Source organism: Gorilla gorilla, chromosome X (assembly GCF_029281585.2).
Source record: "Gorilla gorilla gorilla isolate KB3781 chromosome X, NHGRI_mGorGor1-v2.1_pri, whole genome shotgun sequence".
Classification (NCBI taxonomy): domain Eukaryota; kingdom Metazoa; phylum Chordata; class Mammalia; order Primates; family Hominidae; genus Gorilla; species Gorilla gorilla.
The window spans coordinates 145,848,327-145,857,905 of NC_073247.2; positions in this window are offsets into that span (position 1 = coordinate 145,848,327).

A 9,579-nucleotide genomic window follows, 5' to 3' on the forward strand; every position below is an offset into this window, starting at 1 on the left:
AGGGTCCCACGCCCACAGCTCAGAGGGTCCCACGCCCACAGACCCTCGCTCACTGCTAGCACAGCAGTCTGAGACTGAATTGCAAGGCAGCAGCAAGGCTTGAGGAGGGGCACTCACCATTGCTGAGGCTTGAGTAGGTAAACAAAGTGGCCTGGAAGCTCAAACTAGGTGGAGCCCACCACAGCTCAAGGAGGCCTGCCTGCCTCTGTAGACTCCACCTCTGGGGGCAGGGCATAGCTGAACAAAAGGCAGCAGAAACTTCTGCAGACTTAAACATCCCTGTCTGACAGCTTTGAAGAGAGTAGTGGTTCTTCCAGCATGGAGTTTGAGATCTGAGAACGGACAGACTGCCCCCTCAAGTGCATCTCTGAGCCCCAAGTAGCCTAACGGTGAGGCAACTTCCAGTAGGGGCCAACTGACACCTCATACGTCCAGGTGCCCCTCTGAGACAAAGCTTCCAGAGGAAGGATCAGGCAGCAACATGTGCCTTTCTGCAATATTTGCTGTTCTGCAGCCTCTGCTGCTGATACCCAGACAAACAGGGCCTGGAGTGGACCTCCAGCAAACTCCAACAGACCTGCAGCTGAGGGTCCTGACTGTTAGAAGGAAAACTAACAAACAGAAAGGACATCCACACCAAAACCCCATCTGTACGTCACCATTATCAAAGACCAAAGGTAGATAAAACCACAAAGATGAGGAAAAACCAGAGCCGAAAAGCTGAAAATACTAAAAATCAGAGTGCCCCTTCTCCTGCAGAGGAATGCAGCTCTTCACCAGCAATGGAACAAAGCTGGATGGAGAATGACTTTGAAGAGTTGAGAGAAGGCTTCAGACGATTGGCAATAACAAACTTCTCCAAGCTAAAGGAGGATGTTCGAACCCATCGCAAAGAAGCTAAAAACCTTGAAAAAAGATTAGACGAATGGCTAACTAGAATAAACAGTGTAGAGAAGTCCGTAAATGACCTGATGGAGCTGAAAACCATGGCACGAGAACTATGTGATACATGCAGAAGCTTCAATAGCTGATTTGATCAAGTGGAAGAAAGGGTATCAGTGATGGAAGATCAACGGAATGAAATGAAGGGAGAAGACAAGTTTAGAGAAAAAAGAGTAAAAAGAAACAAAGAAAGCCTCCAAGAAATATGGGACGATGTGAAAAGACCAAATATGCATCTGATTGGTGTACCTGAAAGTGATGGGGAGAATGGAACCAAGTTGGAAAACACTCTTCAGGATATTATCCAGGAGAACTTCCCCAACCTAGCGAGGCAGGCCAACATTCAAATTCAGGAAATACAGAGAACGCCACAAAGATACTCCTCCAGAATAGCAACTCCAAGACACATAACTGTCAGATTCACCAAAGTTGAAATGAAGGAAAAAATGTTAAGGGCAGCCAGAGAGAAAGGTCGGGATAACCACAAAGGGAAACCCATCAGACTAACAGTGGATCTCTTCGGCAGAAACTCTACAAGCCAGAAGAGAGTGGGGGTAATATTCAACATTCTTAAAGAAAAGAATTTTCAACCCAGAATTTCAGATCCAGCCAAACTAAGCTTCATAAGTGAAGGAGAAATAAAATCCTTTACAGACAGGCAAATGCTGAGAGATTTTGTCACCAACAGGCCTGCCTTACAAGAGCTCCTGAAGGAAGCACTAAACATGGAAAGGAACAAATGGTATCAGCCACTGCAAAAACATGCCAAATTGTAAAGACCATCGAGGCTAGGAAGAAACGGCATCAACTAACGAACAAAATAGCCAGCTAACATCATAATGACAGGACCAAATTCACACATAACAATATAACCTTAAATGTAAATGGGCTAAATGCTCCAATTAAAAGACACAGGCTGGCAAATTGGATAAAGAGTCAAGACCCATCAGTGTGCTGTATTCAGGAGACCCATCTCACGTGCAGAGACACACGTAGGCTCAAAATAAAGGGATGGAGGAAGATCTACCAAGCAAATGGAAAACAAACAAAAAAAAAAGCAGGGGTTGCAATCCTAGTCTCTGATACAACAGACTTTAAACCAACAAAGATCAAAAGAGACAAAGAAGGCCATTACATAATGGTAAAGGGATCAATTCGACATGAAGAGCTAACTATCCTAAATATAAATGCACCCAATACAGGAGCACCCAAATTCATAAAGCAAGTCCTTAGAGACCTATAAAGAAACTTAGACTCCCACACAATAATAATGGGAGACTTTAACACCCCACTGTCAACATTAGACAGATTAACGATACAGAAAGTGAACAAGGATATCCAGGAATTGAACTCAGCTCTGCACCAAGTGGACCTAATAGACATCTACAGAACTCTTCACCCCAAATCAACACAATATACATTCTTCTCAGCACCACATCGCACTTATTCCAAAATTGACCACATACGTGGAAGTAAAGCATTCCTCAGCAAATGTAAAAGAACAGAAATCACAACAAACTGTCTCTCAGACCACAGTGCAATCAAACTAGAACTCAGGATTAAGAAACTCACTCAAAACTGCTCAACTACATGGAAACTGAACAACCTGCTCCCGAATGACTACTGGGTACATAACGAAATGAAGGCAGAAATAAAGAAGTTCTTTGAAACCAATGAGAACAAAGACACAACATACCAGAATCTCTGGGACACATTTAAAGCAGTGTGTACAGGGAAATTTATAGCACTAAATACCCACAAGAGAAAGCAGGAAAGATCTAAAATTGACATCCTAACATCACAACTAAAAGAACTAGACAAGCAAGAGCAAACAAATTTAAAAGCTAGCAGAAGGCAAGAAATAACTAAGATCAGAGCAGAACTATAGGAGATAGACACACAAAATCCCTTCTAAAAAATCAATGAATCCAGGAGCGTGTTTTTTGAAAAGATCAACAAAATTGATAGACCACTAGCAAGACTAATAAAGGAGAAAAGAGAGAAGAATCAAATAGACACAATAAAAAATGATATAGGGGATATCACCACCGATCCCACAGAAATACAAACTACCATCAGAGAATACTATAAACACCTCTATGCAAATAAACTAGACAATCTAGAAGAAATGGATAAATTCCTTGACACACACACCCTCCCAAGACTAAACAGGAAGAAGTTGAATCCCTGAATAGGCCAATAACAGGTTCTGAAATTGAGGCAGTAATTAATAGCCTACTAACCAAAAAGAGTCCAGGACCAGACTGATTCACAGCTGAATTCTACCAGAGGTACAAGGAGGAGCTGGTACCATTCCTTCTGAAACTATTCCAATCAACAGAAAAAGAGGGAATCCTCCTTAACTCATTTTATGAGGCCAGCATCATTCTGATACCAAAGCCTGGCAGAGACACAACCAAAAAAGAGAATTTTAGACCAATATCCTTGATGAACATTGATGCAAAAATCCTCAATAAAATACTGGCAAAACGAATCCAGCAGCACATCAAAAAGCTTATCCACCATGATCAAGTGGGCTTCATCCCTGGGATGCAAGGCTGGTTCAATATACGCAAATCAATAAATGTAATCCAGCATATAAACAGAGCCAAAGACAAAAACCACATGATTATCTCAATAGATGCAGAAAAAGCCTTTGACAAAATTCAACAACCCTTCATGCTAAAAACTCTCAATAAATTAGGTATTGATGGGACGTATCTCAAAATAATAAGAGCTATCTATGACAAACCCACAGCCAATATCATACTGAATGGGCAAAAACTGGAAGCATTCCCTTTGAAAACTGGCACAAGACAGGGATGCCCTCTCTCACCGCTCCTATTCAACATAGTGTTGGAAGTTCTGGCCAGGGCAATCAAGCAGGAGAAGGAAATAAAGGGTATTCAATTAGGAAAAGAGGAAGTTAAATTGTCCCTGTTTGCAGATGACATGATTGTTTATCTAGAAAACCCCATTGTCTCAGCCCAAAATCTCCTTAAGCTGATAAGCAACTTCAGCAAAGTCTCAGGATACAAAATCAATGTACAAAAATCACAAGAATTCTTATACACCAACAACAGACAAACAGAGAGCCAAATCATGAGTGAACTCCCATTCACAATTGCTTCAAAGAGAATAAAATACCTAGGAATCCAACTTACAAGGGATGTGAAGGACCTCTTCAAGGAGAACTACAAACCACTGCTCAAGGAAATAAAAGAGGATACAAACAAATGGAAGAACATTCCATGCTCATGGGTAGGAAGAATCAATATCGTGAAAATGGCCATACTGCCCAAGGTAATTTACAGATTCAATGCCATCCCCATCAAGCTACCAATGACTTTCTTCACAGAATTGGAAAAAACTACTTTAAAGTTCATATGGAACCAAAAAAGAGCCCGCATTGCCAAGTCAATCCTAAGCCAAAAGAACAAAGCTGGAGGCATCACACTACTTGACTTCAAACTATACTACAAGGCTACAGTAACCAAAACAGCATGGTACTGGTACCAAAACGGAGATATAGATCAATGGAACAGAACAGAGCCCTCAGAAATAACGCCGCATACCTACAACTATCTGATCTTTGACAAACCTGATAAAAACAAGCAATGGGGAAAGGATTCCCTATTTAATAAATGGTGCTGGGAAAACTGGCTAGCCATATGTAGAAAGCTGAAACTGGATCCCTTCCTTACACCTTATACAAAAATCAATTCAAGATGGATTAAAGATTTAAACATTAGACCTAAAACCATAAAAACCCTAGAAGAAAACCTAGGCATTACCATTCAGGACATAGGCGTGGGCAAGGACTTCATGTCCAAAACACCAAAAGCAATGGCAACAAAAGACAAAATTGACAAATGGGATCTAATTAAACTAAAGAGCTTCTGCACAGCAAAAGAAACTACCATCAGAGTGAACAGGCAACCTACAACATGGGAGAAAATTTTCACAACCTACTCATCTGACAAAGGGCTAGTATCCAGAATCTACAATGAACTCAAACAAATTTACAAGAAAAAAACAAACAACCCCATCAAAAAGTGGGCGAAGGATATGAACAGACACTTCTCAAAAGAAGACATTTATGCAGCCAAAAAACACATGAAAAAATGCTCATCATCACTGGCCATCAGAGAAATGCAAATCAAAACCACTATGAGATATCATCTCACACCAGTTAGAATGGCAATCATTAAAAAGTCAGGAAACAACAGGTGCTGGAGAGGATGTGGAGAAATAGGAACACTTTTACACTGTTGGTGGGACTGTAAACTAGTTCAACCATTGTGGAAGTCAGTGTGGCGATTCCTCAGGGATCTAGAACTAGAAATACCATTTGACCCAGCCATCCCATTACTGGGTATATACCCAAAGGACTATAAATCATGCTGCTATAAAGACACATGCACACATATGTTTATTGCGGCATTATTCACAATAGCAAAGACTTGGAACCAACCCAAATGTCCAACAATGATAGACTGGATTAAGAAAATGTGGCACATATACACCATGGAATACTATGCAGCCATAAAAAATGATGAGTTCATGTCCTTTGTAGGGACATGGATGAAATTGGAAATCATCATTCTCAGTAAACTATCGCAAGAACAAAAAACCAAACACTGCATATTCTCACTCATAGGTGGGAATTGAACAATGAGATCACATGGACACAGGAAGGGGAATATCACACTCTGGGGACTGTTGTGGGGTGGGGGGAGGGGGGAGGGATAGCATTGGGAGATATACCTAATGCTAGATGACGAGTTAGTGGGTGCAGCGCACCAGCATGGCACATGTATACATATGTAACTAACCTGCACAATGTGCACATGTACCCTAAAACTTAAAGTATAATAAAAAAAAAAAGGAAAAAAAAAATACCAAGAGGAACTCTCAAAACCACAGAAATATATGGAAACCTAAAAACTTGCTCCAGAATGACTTTTGGGTACACAACAAAATTAAGGCAGAAATTAAAAAAGTATTTAAAACAAATGGAAATTGAAACACAAAATACAAAACTTCTGGAATATAGCAAAAGCAGTGTTGAGAGGAAACTTTATAGTGCTAAATGCCTACATTGAGAAGATAGATCTCAAACTAAAAACCTAACTTTGTACCTAATGGAACTAGAAAAACAAGAACAAACTGAACTCAAAGCTAGCAGAAGAAAAGAAATAACAAAAATAAGAGCAGAACTAAATGAAATTGAGACACAAAAAACCATACATTTCATTTTTCAAAAAAAAAAGAAATTAAAAATTGATTATTTGAGAGGATAAACAAGATTGACAGTCCACTAAGTAGATTAACAAAGAAAAAGAGGGAAGATTCAAATAAGCACAATCAGAAATGACAAAGGTAACGTCACCACCAATCCCACAGAAGTACAAAAGATCTTTGGAAACTACTATGAACATCTCTAAGCACATAAACTAGAAAATCTAGAGGAAATGGATATATCCCTGGAAACACACAACCTCCCAAGATTGAACCAGGAAAAAAAAAAAAAAGAAACCCTGAACAGATCAATAACAAGTAATAAAATTGAATCAACAGTTAAAAAAAACCCTACCAGACAAAAAACAACAACAACAAAACCCTTGACCAGATGGATTCACAGCCTAATTCTACCAGATATACAAAGAAGAGCTAGTATCAATCCTACTAGCTATCTCCTAAAACTACTCAAAAAATTCAAGGAGGGACTCCTCTCTAACTCATTTTATAAAACCAGTATCATCCTAATACCAAAATCTAGCAAAGACACAACAAGAAAAGAAAACTACAGGCCAATAGCTTGGATCCTCAGCAAAAATCCTCAACAAAATACTAGCAAGCCGAATCCAGCAGCACATCAAAAAGTTAATTCGCCACAATCAAGTGGGCTTTATTCCTGGGATGCAAGGATAGTTCAACATACACAAATCAATAAATATGATTCACCACATAAACAGAATTCAAAACAAAAACCATATGATCATCTCAATAGATGCAGAAAAAGCATCTGATAAAATCCAAAATCCCTTCATGAAAAAAACCCCTCAACAATGTAGGTGTTAAGGAACATACCTCAAAATAATAAGAGCCATCTATGACAAACCCACAGCCAACATCATACTGAACGAGCAAAAACTGGAAGCATTTCCACTAAGAACTGGAAGAGGACAAGGATGTCCACTTTCACCACTCTTATTCAACATAGCACTGGAAGTCCTAGCCAGAGCAATCAGGCAAGAGAGAAATAAAAGGCATCCACATAGGAAAAGAGGAAGTCAAATTACCTGTCTTTTGTTGATGATATAATTCTACACCTAAAATAGAATAGAATTAATCTATTTTATTCTATACCTTAAAAAACCCTAAATATTCTGACAAAAGACTCCTAGACCTGATAAACAACTTCAGCAAAGTCTCAGGATACAAAATTGATGTACAAAAATCAGTAGTGTTTCTATACACCAGTAACGTTCAAACTAAGAACCAAATCGAGAATGAAATCCCATTTACAATAGCCACAAAAAATAAAATACCTAGGAATACATCTAACTAAGGAGGTCAAAGATCTCTACAAGGAGAATTAAAAAGCCCTGCTGAAAGAAATCACAGATGATGCAAACAAATAGAGAAACATTCCATGCTCGTGGATTGGAAGAAACAATATTAAAATGTCCATACTGCCCAAAGCAATCTACAGATTCAACACTATTCCTATCAAATTATCAATGCCATTTTTCACAGAATTAGAAAAATTATTCTAAAATTCACATGGAACCCAAAAAGAGCCCAAATACCCAAAGCCATCCTAAGCAATAAGAACAAAGCTGGAGGCATCACAATACCCAACTTCAGTCTATGCTACAAGGCTACAGTAACCAAAATAACACGCTATGGGTACAAAAATAGAAACATAGATCAATGGGACAGAATGGAGACTCCCAAAATAAAACCACACATTTACAACCAACTGACTTTTGACAAAGTTTACAAAAATAAATAATGGGGAAAGAATACCCTATTCAATAAATGGTATTGAGAAAACTGACTAACAATATACAGAAGAATGAAACTGGACCCCTACCTCTCACCATATACAAAATTTAACTCAACATGGATTAAAGACTTAAAGGTAAGAAATGAAATTATAAAAATCCTAGAAGAAAATCTAGGAAATACTCTTCTAGACATTGGCCTAGGCAAAGAATTTATGACTAAGTCTTCAGAAGCAAATGCGTAAAAACAAAAATTGACAATTCTTACCTAATTAAACTAGAAGCTCCTGCACAGCAAAAGAAACTATCAACCTGGAAATCATACAACCTACAGAATGGGAGAAAATATTTCCAAACTGCATCCACCAAAGGACTAATATCCGGAATCTCAAAGGAACTGAAACAAATCAACAGGATAAAATAAATAGCCCTATTAAAAAGTGGGCAAAGGACATGAACAGATACTTCTCAAAAGAAGACATACAAGTGGCCAACAAGCATGTGAAAAAATGCTTGATATCACTAACCATCAGAGAAATGCAAATGAAATCCCCAATAAGATGCCATCTCACACCAGTCAGAATGGCTATGATTAAAAAGTCAAAAAATAACAGATGTTGGTGAGGTTGTAGAGAAAAGGGAATGCTTATACACACTTGGTTGGAATGGGATTTAGTTCAGCCCCTGTGGAAAGCAGTTTGGAGATGTCTCAAAAAACTAAAAATAGAATTACCATCTGAACCATTACTGGATATATATCCAAAGAAAAATAAATCATTCTACCAAAAAGATACCTGTACTCATATGTTTATTGAAGCACTATTCACAATAGCAAATACATGCAATCAGCCTAGATGCCCATGAATGGAAGATTGGATAAAGAAAATATGGTACATATACACCATGAAATACTAAGCAGCCATAAAAATGAATGAAACCATATTCTTTGTAGCAACATGGATGCAGCTGGAGGCCATTATCCTAAGCAAGTCAATGTAGAAACCAAATGAAATACCACATGTTCTCACTTATAAGTAGAAGCTAAGCATTGAGTACACAATGACACAGAAATGGGAACAATAAACACTGGGGATTCCAAAAGGGAGGAAGGAAGGAGGGGGCAGGGGTTGAAAAACTACCTATTGAGTGCTCTGTCCACTTCTTGGGCGATGGGATCATTAGAAGCTCAAACTTCAGCATCACACAATATACCCATGTAACAAACCTGCACATGTACCCCCAAATCTAAAATAAAATAAGAAATAAAAAATTTTACAGTTGAGAAAACGGAGTCACAGGGTGGTTGAGTGACTTGCTGAAGGTCACACAGCTAGCAATAGCGCTGCAGCCAATTTTATTCCCAAATTTTGCAAACGCTGGGATCATCTGGTGTTAAGTTTCATTGTGTATTAGTGTATTTTTGTATTGCTATAAAGAACTACCTGAGACTGGGTAATTCATAAAGAAAAGGCTCCTGGTTCTGCAGGCTGTATAGGAATCATGGTGTTGGCATCTGCTTGGCTTCTGATGAGGCCTCAGGGAGGTTTTACTCATTGTGGAAGGTGAAGCAGGAGCAGGCAGGTTACATAGTGAGAGAGGGAGAAAAAGCAGGAGGAGGTGCCAC